Source organism: Nannospalax galili, unplaced genomic scaffold (genome assembly GCF_000622305.1).
Source record: "Nannospalax galili isolate Female #2095 unplaced genomic scaffold, S.galili_v1.0 scaffold1056, whole genome shotgun sequence".
Lineage (NCBI taxonomy): Eukaryota > Metazoa > Chordata > Mammalia > Rodentia > Spalacidae > Nannospalax > Nannospalax galili.
The window spans coordinates 409,347-422,483 of record NW_008338734.1 but is presented as its reverse complement, the minus strand read 5'-3'; positions in this window follow the sequence as shown (position 1 = coordinate 422,483).

Here is a 13,137-nt window from a genome sequence, read left to right as displayed (position 1 = left end):
GTGAATTAATACAGTTACACAATATTGAACTAAGTATAAACCCTCTAAGAAATAAAATTGAATAAGGTTTTAACCTATAAAAAAGATACCCATTTCCTTTTAAAATATTTGTTTCCTACAGAAAGACTCATTTTTAATGCTAATAACATTTAGATGTTTGCACATGCATCTCTAATCTCTATGTATCTGATTATTACTAGTCATAGTCAGTTACACTCAGATCCTTGGCACCTGAGTATGGAGGTAAAGTCATCAGGTAGATTTCAATGGTAATATTTATCACCTCTACTAATTAACATGAAGTAAATTTTTATGCTTCTTCTTCATATATAACTAACTTTTTATTTGTTTTTTTTGTGCGTATATCATACAGATCATTCCAAAAAGTCTTATTCATCTATATACCCTCTTCTCAAGTGGCACTCACACACACACACATACACACACACACACACACACACACACACACACACACACACACACTGGAACCCATATGCTCTGTAATCCCTGTTACTGTCCAGTGTTGGCGCTCCCAGCTGTTCCCCAGTGCTTGTCCATGTGCTAATCGAGTCAGCCTATCTAGAGTTCCTTGTTTTAGGAAGATCAGCTGTTCCTTATCTAGCAGCAATCAGTTGTCAATATTCCTTTAGATAAGATTGGTGTCTGCTGTTCATTTTCCCAGTTCTATGCTGGGTTACTACCTGGGAGTCTCTTGGGTCACCCTGGCCAACAACTCAAAGGAAATTATCTCTTGTCTGGCATTGTTTCTTGTTATGTAGCCCTGAGCTATACACATGGACTCTTAAGGAATTACATTGATCCCTTTAATCATTGGTTATACTTGCCTTTTGGGTGTTTAAGACCATGCAGTTCAAATAACACTTGCTAGTTTGTGCATAGTATAGGTTACTGTATGACCGAACACTTGGCCTTCCCCAGGCTCCTACCTCATCCCTGTCAGTCACTCATTCAACACACTCACAAATTATAATCACCTAAAGAAAACTTGCTCTCTTTATTTTAAGTGATCGTTTTGTTGTATCCTGTGTTCCATGGGATTAGATAGTTATTATTATTTTGAGAAACACCAACTAAGAAAATTAAAAGATTTTATTTCCCCTGTTTTGTGCCTTCTTTAATGAACTCCATTTATTTACATGTGTCCAATATTCTGATCTATATCATTGTCTCTGAAGAGCTGCTTTTAACATATCTTTCAAAGCAGGTCTACTAACAATAAATTCTGTTGTTTTTTGTTATTATTTGTTTTGTTTTGGTTTTGCTTTTCTTTCTGAGAAAGGTTTTAGTGTTCTTTCATGTTAGAATAACAATTTCACTAGACAGACTTTTATTAAAATATTTTCTTTATTGACTTTAAGTGCATGAGTGTTTTGCTTGTTTGTATGTAAGTGCATCACTTCATGCAGTGCCCACAGAGGCCAGCATCTCCTGGAACTGGAATTTTGAGGGTTTGTTATCTGCCATGTGAGTGCTGGGAACAGAACATGGGTCTTCTGGAAGAACAGCCAGTGCTCTTAACTGCTGAGCCATTTCTCCAGTCCTTGGACTCAGATTTTTTTTTTTTAACTGGGGTACTTTTTAACTTTTAATATTTACTTTAATACATCTTTCTTGCAAGTTTTGTTCTGGTGTTTAGATTTTTTTTTACTGCATGAGATTCATATAAGACTTCTGACCTACAAAACTCTGTTAATAAATTTGTGTTGGTCTAAGTCACTGCATTTGTGGTAAAATATATAGCAAGTCTTCAGCGCATTTTAGCTTTAATGGAGTTTAACTATTTACTTCAATATCATTTATTTCAAATCTCTCTTCAACAATGCTCTAGGAATGACTTATGGAAAAACTAACATTTAAAGTGACTTAGTTTTTGTCCTTAAACCTCGGTAGTAACTAAGCACAGAGCAAGTAGCCTAATTAAATATTAAGGCCCTCCAATCAGGCGGCACTTATCAATTAAGCTTCCATTTCTGTCAGACACTCAAACCTTTAACTCCTGTAACATCAAATTCATCAAAACCTTATTGGGTAAGGTTCTCTGTTTTCCAGAAAATATAAATAAAATATGAGTAATTTATGCCAAAATGGAATTCATGGAGCTAGAGAGATCGCTCGGTAGTTAAGAGCACTGACTGCTCTTGGAGAGGACCTGGGTTTGGTTCTCCAGACCCATATGGCAGCTAGCAACAATCTGTAACTCCAGTCCCAGGGGATCAGTCAACTTCATCTGTTCTCTTCTGGCATTGCACAACACGGGTGCACTTACATACATACAGGCAAACACTCATAAAATAAAAATAAATATTTTTTTTAATTTAATGGAATTTATATAAAGGGCTCTAGCTTAAGGAATGAAAGTATCAAGTGAACTGAATGAGGTTTACCTGGAGAGGTGGCCTCCAGTGACTTAGCACCAAAATCAGCCACCACTATTGTTACGTTCCTGCTCAAGGCTTAACTTTCCAGACCAGGGAACAGTGGACATTTTTTTTCTACCTCCATGAACATGGCCAGACAGAGTAGAGTAGCCCGAAGTTTCTTACAAATTTTCCACTCAAAATCCCATTTTGCCTCTTAAGTTTTGGGGGGATGGGAGGGATGCTTTTTGAGACAGAATCTCACTGTATCCACAGCTGACCTGGAACTCACTATGTAGACCAGGATCCTTGGCCTTGATCTTACAGAGATCCATCTGCCTCTGCCTCCCGAATGCTGGGATTAAAAGGATGCACCACAACACTTAGCTTGCCTGTGAATTTCTTACATCACCCTGAGTATACAGGCATTCAAGATAGGTATACAAAGCAAATGCTCACTAATAATAAATTATTCAAAAATTCATTTTAAAACAATTCTTTGTTATACATGTAATTTAAACATATATTAAAGATAAATTGGCATATTAATGGGATGGATGCTATTGTTTTTTAAAACATAAAGAATTAAGTCTTGGCGGAACATACAGCAGAACATAAATCATCTACAATGTTTTTCAGAGTGATCAATGTTTTAATTTTATAATCATCAATTATTAAAATGCCACTTGGAATAAATGCAAAGTATAAAATGGCAGAAGGCTATTTAGGACCATTTCAGAAATTGTTGGAAATTCTGTCCTAATCTCAATCCAAAATTCATTTAATTTTTTTTTTTATGAAATTCAAGTCAGCAACTCAAACCTCAGGTTTTAAAATCAAGGATCCAAACACAGTCAAATACCAAGCTCTGCTAAGATGATGCTTCTGTGAGGAGAAATGACAGTGGGAAAATCAAGTGTTCACAAGGGTTGGGTGGTGTGGTATCACACTCAGTGCAGAGTGTGCCTGCTGTGTGCTCAGACCCAAGGCTGCAGAGACATCACGTGACACAACACAGGCAAACTCGCCCAGAAATATCTCTGATTCATCACCCATTTGATTCTGATTCTGTTTTGGTTGTCGCATCTTCAGGAAATTTTTACTTATTTTTCACAATTACTATATTATGTTTTTAAATAGAAGGGTAACTTGAGTAAACCAGTCCACTCTTTCAAAACACCTTGAGCTTCAAGTCTGGACATTTTGTAATGGCTAATATTCAAAAGTTCACTCATACCAAGTATCTGTAATGATGTGGATGAATGGACCTCTCATACTTGGTAGGAATGCAAACTGCTACAACTAATTTAGAAATTGGGCAGATTTTTAAAGTTAAATTTCCACCTACCATATAATGCAGCCATTTTACTCCTGGGTAGATACTAAAAAAAAAAAACCTAAGTATAAAAACAAAGAATACCTTAGTGGCATCTTGATTTGAAATAGCCAAACCCAGAATGAACTCAGATATCTAACAACAGCATATAAGTGGATATGCAAATTTGAGTTAATCAAAGCAAAGTGTGCCAGTCAAAATTACAACGGAATAAAGCATAGATATGCTATAACTCAGTCAACTAAATCAAAAAAGCCAAATAACAGAGGCTATTCTATAAGGGTTCATTTCCTAAAAAATCATAATTACAAATTAATCTGTAGTGACAGAGGTTGTCGGCACATATAGATAAGGAGAAAGGAACCATGGGATGGCATACAAGGGATTACAGGAGGGCATGGAGAATTTGAGACTCTGATAGATGTGCAATTATCTTGTCTGTGGTGAGGATTTCACAGGTATATGTATGTGTCATTGTTGTCAAATGATGTACTTTAATTATGTTTGGTATGCTGAATGTTAATTATACATCAATACAACTGTTTAAAAAGTGGCGCTGGAGAGATGGCTCAGTGATTGGGAGCACTGGATGCTCTTGCACAAGACCTGGATTTGAATCCCAGCACCCACATGGCAACTAACAACAATCTGTAACTCCTGTTCCAGGGAATATGATGCCCTCTTCTGGCCTCATTGGGCACTGCACAACACTGGTGTGCTTACATACATGTCGACATAACACATACACATAAAAAAAGATTTTTATCCAAGAGTAGTGGTGCACATCTTTAGTCCCAGCACTCGGGAAGCAGAGGCAGGTGAATCTCTGTGAGACTAAGGTCAGGATGGTCTACATAGCCAGTTCCAGGCCAGGCAGGGCTACAAGAGACTCAGTCTCAAAAAAAGACCAAAAAATGTATTTTTAAAAAACTGGTGTCCATGGAAGTATATGGATGATTGTTTTTAGACTGGGCACAATTCTACACTTCCCCTCTACTTCTCCCAGAAGCAGGTTAGAAATAAAATGGTAGGAAAACAAAACCCCAACAATATTATTACCACCTAATTCTGGAAGACATTGGGGGAGTAAGAGGAATACAAAGTAAAATTCTAAACAATACAAGCATCTGTTTGAAGCAGGCAGAATAGATGCCTAAATCATTATTTCAGTGTGGTAAAGTTGACATTAAAGATCTAGTCAGAATAAGCTAGGGCCTGTGAGATGGCTTAGCCAGTAAGGGTGGTTGTTGCCAAGCCAGATGACCTGAGTTTCACCCCCAGAATCTATATGGTGGAAGAAAACAATGAAGTCCTGCAAGTTGTCCTCTGACTTCTACATATGTGTCATGGCATGTGCACACACATAGCTAGATGATGGATGGATGAGTAGATAGATAGACAATAGGTGGATAGACAGATTAGATGATAGATAGATAGATAGATAGATAGATAGATAGATAGATAGATAGATGATAGATAGATAGATAGATAGATGATGATAGATAGATGATAGATAGATAATAGATAGAATTTTTAAAAATGAAAAATCAAATTATCAAAGAGAACATTAGTGCCAAGACGCTTTGAGACAGCAAGAGACCAGCATAAAAAAAAAAGCCCCAGGAGAGTCAGGCATGGTGGCTCATGTGGATAATCCCAGGACTTGGGAGGCCAAGGCAAGAGGACAGAGATTTAGATGCCAGCCTGGGCTGAATATCAACACCCTGTTTCCAAAAACCAATGACAACAACCAAAAAGAGGAATTAGATGATTTTTCTCCCCTTAATCTCTCAAATTGTAAGATATCTTCCCAGTCAAAGATTATGACTGTGTCTCAGAAATGTAACAAAATATCAGGAGAGAGAGAGAGAGAGAGAGAGAGAGAGAGAGAGAGATCAAGTTCTACAAACTGTACATGCATGTATCACCAAGCTTTCTGCTATGCTTTCAGATTTCAGAAGTTTGGTTTGAGAATGCATGCAGTGTTAAATCATTCAAGAAGATCATGAAGTCTCACATAAGGAGAAGAAAGACAAATAGGATTTTGCAGTTGAATGTGCCATGCACCAACAGGTTAAATAAAGGTTGTTGGGCCGAGGACATCATGCTATTGAGCTTGAACTAAAGAACTTCCTAAAACTGTACCCACAAAAATTGTCAAATTTTAAAATCATAGCAACCCAGAGGAGAGGAGGCAAAGGACGTGCTCTTGTTCACTTCTGGTGCTGTGATAAAACATTCACCAAAAAGCATCTTCAGGGACCAGAGGGTCTATTTCATTTCACAAGCTAATGGTCCATCGCTGAGGGAAGTCAGGGCAGGAACTTGAAGCATAAACCACAGAGGAAGGATGTTTGCTATTCGCTGTCTCATCTCAGCTAGCTTCCTTATACAGCCCAGACAGCCTGTGTAGGGAATGGTGCTGCCCACAGTGGGGCTGCATCCGCCCATATTAAGAATCAAATCACACCCCACAGATATGCCCACAGGCCAATGTGATGTAGGCAATCCCTCAATTGAGATTCCCTTCTTAGGTGATGCTAAACTGTGCCAAGTTGACAGTTACAACTAAGATAGAATGGGAAAGAGAGGGATGAAGGGAAGAAGCAGGACGCAACAAGAGAAATGATGGGGTAAATAAAATGATGAACCTTTCTGTAAGTGCTTCCCCCTCAGTTGTTACTAACCAAAGCATAAACTATATTATTTTAATCCACAAAGATAAAATTTCTTTAAAATAAAATAAGATGGTAATTGTAGAGTTAAGGATATATATTAAAGAACACTTACATTTTCAAAAAGAGAGAAGCCATTTCACATTTTTACTTTCGCAGGAGAAATAAGGGATTTTGTTTGGATTGCTTTGGGGCTTCTTTTTTAGTTCTTCATATCCATTAAAAAACTAGTAACATTAGCTGGGGTGGTGGCGCACGCCTTTAATCCCAGCATTCAGGAGGCAGAGGCAGGAAACTCTCTGTGAGTTCAACACCAGCCTGGTCTACATAGCGAGTTCCAGGACAGCTGGGGCTACAGGGAGGCTCTGTCTCAAAAAAGACCAAAAAACAAACAAACAAAAAACAAAAACCAAACAAAAAAGCTAATATCACTAAAATTATTGAATACAAATTTTAATAAATTTAAAAGTTAAGATAAAACAAAAGTTAAAATAAAGGTAAAATCACACTGAGTGTGGTGGCTTGTGCCCTTAATCCCAGTCCTCTGGAGGAGGAGGCAGGTGGATCTCTGTGAGATCAAGGCCAGCCTGGTCTACATAGTGAGTTCCAGATGGGCTGGGAGTAGGGAGACTCTGTCAAAAAAAATTTTTTTAAACTAAAATTGAAAAGCAATCTTCGAGACGTTTTTTTTAAATACAGTCCAGGAATACATGGAGGAAAAAAAGAAGAAAAATGATTAAAATAGTTAAAAAGAAAAGTGTGAGCAAAAATTATTGGTTTCCCTCAAGCAAAGCAAAATGGGAGACACAGAAGATGTCAGTGGTCTAATGCAAGAAAGTTTTCTGAAATTATAGAAAAAAATATGCTCTTTTGAAAAGATTTGGGCCAGGTGTGGTGGTTCATGCTTTTAATCCCAGCACTCAGGAGGCAGAGGCAGGCGGATCTCTGTGAGTTCAAGGGCAGCCTGGTCTACATAGTGAGTTCCAGGACAGCTGGGGCTACAGGGAGACCTTGTCTTAAAAAGACCAAAAAAATATTATTTATTTATTTATATTTTATGTGTATGAGTGTTTTACCTCCATATCTGCAAGTGCATCACATGGGTACAATGCCCGTAGAGGTCACAAGAGGGCATCAAATCCCCTGGAACTGGAGTTATGGATGGTTGTTAGCTGTCATGCCGGTACTGGGAACTGAACCTAGGTCCTCTGCAAGAGCCGCTAGTGCGCTTAACTGCTGAGCCAAATCTCCAGCCACAGAACCAAACTAGTTCTTGATAGGGAGATGTCATAGTCTGTGTAGGCACTACACCATCAATAAGGAAGGAACTAAGATATTATGCAAAACTACAATGTGTTTGCTCCTCCATCAGAGGTACATAATATGAAATTCTGTCATGGAATTAGAGAAGGCTCAAAGCAGTGATGTCACTGGAGATGGACATAGAGCCTTAGATTACCTTGAAAGAAACTAGTGGAGAAATACGAACCCATAATAGGAGTCAAAGTAAAGTGAAAAGTTATGAGATATCTTTGGGGCAAGGCCAAAATTTGGAAATTAGTTGAGAAGTAAGTTTATAAATTGACCTGAAGAAAAGGAATTACTGAGAAAACTTCACAATGGGGACTTCTTAGAATTTTAAAAATTAGACTTGAACTTAGCAAGGTTCTATTACACTGCAGAGTTTCTACCTGTAAGCCAATAAGTTTCAAGTAAAATTCAGATTAAATTTTATTTCACCCTCTTCTCAAAACCTCATGAGACTTAAGTCCGCTGGTTTTTAACCTGGGACAGTTGACAATATCTAGGAAGGAATTTTAAATCTCTCTCTCTCTCAGCCTCCACAGGTTCATTAATTCCAACAACTTTTTAGAATAATTCTGCCCCCAAACCCTGACTGCTTGCTCTTACCACAGCTTCTTGTTCTTGAAATCCAAGGATCCTGGGCAAATGAAGACTCTTCTAACCATCTATGCCCTTCTGACCATATTCCAGTGTAGTTTCAACCATCTCAGCGAACTCTCCCATGATGCTTCATCCACTCTTCCCTCATGCCTTCTGGAATTCCATCTCCTTATAAATAAATTATTCTGCAACTCCTGCTTCTTCACAGCACAGTCACCCAATCTTCCACCAGCTTTGCAATGTACCAAGTGCTGTGAGGACTAGGAGGAAAGTAGAAATCTGTCTTAAATTCTACTTTTATCATTTTATGTGATAATATCACTGACTACCAATTATTTTTAGGGTCATAACAGCTCGCTGAATACTCACAATCTCTCTTCTATCCATTGCATATTATCCTCTTGTTCATATAGATATAGATATAGATGATATAGGTATAGATATGTTCGTTAAGGATCTGAACCACTCTTAGTAAATATGGTAATGGTCACTGGTACCTCTAATGTCACATGCATAACCTACTCAAAGCCCTTATCCCACACCTTTCTCCACCTTAGTGACTGTGTACCCACTCTCAAAGGCATATCATTTTGAATGGCTTCACTGATAATAAAATTAATAAACTGCAATAACCCAGATCCCAGTCCTTAACGTTACACGAGTCAGGGCATCTAGATATAAAAGAAAACCACTGCTACTAATTTAAGTATAAAGAATTATCAGAGACTGGAGAGATGGCTCAGTGATTGTTAAGAGCACATACTATTCTTGCAGGAGTCCAAGTTCAGTTCCCAGCACCTATGTCTGACTCTCACGATTGCCTGCAACTCCAGCTCCAAGGCATCTGACACTCATTTCTGATACTCCATGGGCACCCGTACACACTTGCCCATACCCACACATAGACACACACACATACATATACACACACTTAAAAATAATTTTAAAAAGAATAAACAACAACCAAAACCGCTATTGTGAGGAAGCTGAGAAACTAAGAGAATGATCCAGAAAACTAGAATGCAGCTCTAAAAAATGACAGAACAAAGTTCTTTTTAGGCATTTAGAACGGCCGCTGTGATCATACCAATCAACCTGATGACGTCACTGCCCACAGCCAGTGCTGTTGATGACGCACTGTGCCCTAGCTCCTGCCTCCAGGTTCCTGTCCTGAGTGCCTACATTGGGCTCTCTGATGAACTGTGACCAGGGAGATGTAGGTCAAATAAACCCTTTCCTCCCCGAGTTGGTATTGGTCAGTGTATTTTGTCACAGCAATTGAAGGCAAACTAGAATACTATGATACATGAAAATTATGTAAAACGCAAATTTCAGTGTCTATATGGTAAATAGAAAATTGCCACACATAACCCTGTGAGTAATATTTAGAAGTGTTTTATGCTACCACATCATAGAGTATGGTGTTTCTCACCAAACTGAAAATCTATAATCTGGCTTTTTAAAGAAAAAGTGACCTAAGAAGCTAATGTATAAAACAAGCCCAAAAGCCTGCTTTCTACAGTCACAAAACAACATTGCTTACACAACTTCGCATAATTTCTAAATCATTAAACTCCAGTTGTTAAAACTGCACCCAAAACGTTGCTGTACTCTTTAGTCCAGGCATGCACTGGTCTTTCTTTGTTTTGGGTAAGTTTAATGTGACTGCGTGAACACTTTCAAGCAAGCTTAAGCAAAACAGAATTTAATAAGTCGGGAGCAGAACTCAGGGAACTCTGGATTCAAAGTCATCTGTGAGGCTGTAGCTGAAGGTGTTTCTGAATTTTAAAGTAGCTCCAGCTTCTTTAGAAGTGAAAATTCAATAACTTTTTCGTAGTGCTCCATCAGGCTTGACATGACACGTGACACAGTCAATGTCTCACCAAGTGTTTCTTCTCCTAAACTCAAGAGCCTCTCTGGGTTTATTCTCACTAATATTTCAAATCTTGACTTTGGACACAATCCCACATAGACATCATGTTTGAACTCAGCTTTCCACCTGTTAAGTGTAGAAGCTCTGATTGGCTAATGGATAGCTCAGGCTTTTATTGGCCCAAATGCTCCCTATCAATGTGGATGTCTGTGATATGTCTTCTCAGAGAGTGAGAATTTGGTCCCCTCCAATCATCTATAATTTGAAAGATGGCAGTCTGGGACAAGCACCCTCTGTGAGAGGCTGGACTGGTGGCACTTCCTCTAGAAGTGGTCGGTGTTTAGGAGACACCACCCAGAATGTCTCTTCTTGATATCTATGCACGATGTGTTTCTCTATAGTGAGATTTAAGATCCCTAAAGGGGAAAAAATCAGCTTATCTTTTACGTTCATGGTTGGAACTAATAAACTCATTTATGGAGGCACAAAATCATTTCTGGTATAAATTGTCATTTCTGACAGCTAATGTTACAAAGCAACAGGCTCTCGATTATTTAAGACCCGAAATATGAAAAACAAACAACCATGAAAATTCTCTAGAAATTTTTTTCTAAGTAAAAGTTTGTGTGTACATGAGTGAGTTTGTGTGTATACATGGATGTGTGTATATGTGTGTGTATGAGTGTGTATGTATTTGTATGCATTTATGTGTATCTATGAGTGTGGGTTTTTATGTATGTATGAGTGTGTGCATGAGTGTATGCGTGTGATTTTGTGTTATGAGTGTGTGTGTGTGTGCTTATGAGTATGTGTCTGTATGTATGAGTGTGTATGTGAGTGTATTTGTACAGGTGTGTATTTATGTGTGCATGAATGTGTACATGACTATAGGTGTGTGTTTGTGTCAGTGTATGAGTGTATATGTCTGTTGGTGCATGTATATGAGTGTGTACATGAGAATAAGTATGTACTTGTGTGTTTATATGAGTGCATATGTGTGTATTTTGTGCATATGTGTTTGTGTGTATGAGTGTGTGTGTATTTGTGTGTCTGTGTATGAGCGTATGTCTGTATTTGTGTATGAGTGTATATTTATGTGTTTGTGTATATATGTGTTTTATGTATATAAGTATGTTTGTGTATATATGTGTGTATGTGTATGTGTTTGTGTGTATATGAACGTATGTGTGTATCTGTGTCTATATGACTGCATTCGTGTGTGTATGACTGTAAGTAGGTGTTTGTGTGGGGGGGTATTTTTTGTTTGTATTTGTGTGTTTGCATGTATACACAAGTGTATATGTGTGAGTTTTTATGTGTATGTGTTTGTGTGTATGTGTGTATGTGTTTGTATGTTTGTGTGTATATGAGTGTATGTATATGTTTGTGTGTGTGAATATATTTGTGTTTGTGTGTATGAATATGTGTGTTCATGTGTATATGAGTGTATGCTTGTGTTTGTGCGTGTATATGAATGTATGTGCATATATGAGTGTATGTGTGTTTGTGTTTATGTATGAGCGTGTGTGCTTGTGTGTATGTATGAGCATATGTGTATATATGAGTATATGTATGTGTTTGTGTTTGTGTATGAGTGTAAACGTGTTTGTGTGTATAGGAGTATATGTATATATGAGTGTATATGTGTGTTTGTGTGTATACATGAGCATATGTATGTGTTTGTGTGTGTGTTATGCTTCATGTTTTGTGAATAGCTATGTATCAAAATCAGCCCTCTACTTTGGTTCATTTACACTGATTTTTATTTTAATATTTCATATTCTGGCATAAAACATGGAATGTGCAATCTCAGAGAAAAACATGGTTTCTAGAAATAAGTATAAATCAAGAAATAGTTTGCATATTAACTACTAATTTTTTCTCAAATTCAAGAATGAAAATAAATAAGAAACAGCCCATCAAGGTCCCTCTCGAGGTATTTCCCTGATCCGGAAAGTCTGGTATTTGGTGCCATGAATTTAGCATTTCTTTAAAGTCATAGATCGGGGTTGCAGTTGATAGTTAATGATAGAATCCACTTCAGATGTACAAAGTCCTGGGGTCAATCCTCAACACTCTAAATAAATGAATTAATTAAAATAAATAAGTACTTAAAGTGTTGGTGACTATCTGAGATAATGGTTTGTAGTGTAAAATGATAAGGAATCACTGCTTAATTCAACTATTATTTAACTTTTACAAAACTGAAGGCAACTGCAATCAAGAAGGTCACAGGGTGAACAATTTCATATGGAAAACAGCAAGGTAACTATCTCAAGTACCATGTTACTAATCAAGATCAGATCTATATTCTTTGTATTAATTTTTGATTTATTTATTTTTATTTTATATGTATGAGTGTTATACCTGCATGTGTATAATAGCACCCATGTTGTGCAGTGCCTGTGGAGGTCAGAAGAAGGCATTGGATCACCTGGAACTGGAGTTACAGATGGTTGTTAGCTGTCGTGTGGGTGCTAGTATTCGAACCCGGGTCTTACCACTAAGCCATCTCTCCAGCCCCTACATCTATACTCTAAATCAAAAGCATAATATGATTTTAAATTATTGTATATTTCTTTCTATGTCATAGTTCATTTCTTAAAAATCTTTTTAAAGAGGGCTGGGGAGATGACTCAGTGGGTAGGAACACTTGCTCTGCAATCATGTGAACCCGAGTTCAAATCCCCAGCATTTACATTTCTAAAAAGGTCAGCCATGGGTGCACGTGCTGCAACCCCAGCCTTAGGGAGAAGAGACATGTGGATCCCAAGAGCTCCCTGGCCAGTTAGTCTAGCATAAAAGGTAAACTTCTGTTTCAGTGAGAGACCCTTTCTCAAGGGGATAAGGTGGAGACTGATAGTGACAGCCAGTGTCCTGATCTGGCCTCCTCTTGTGTATCCACAGGTATAGACAACGCATGCTCATGAGTTTACACCACACATACACAAAACACATACACACATATAT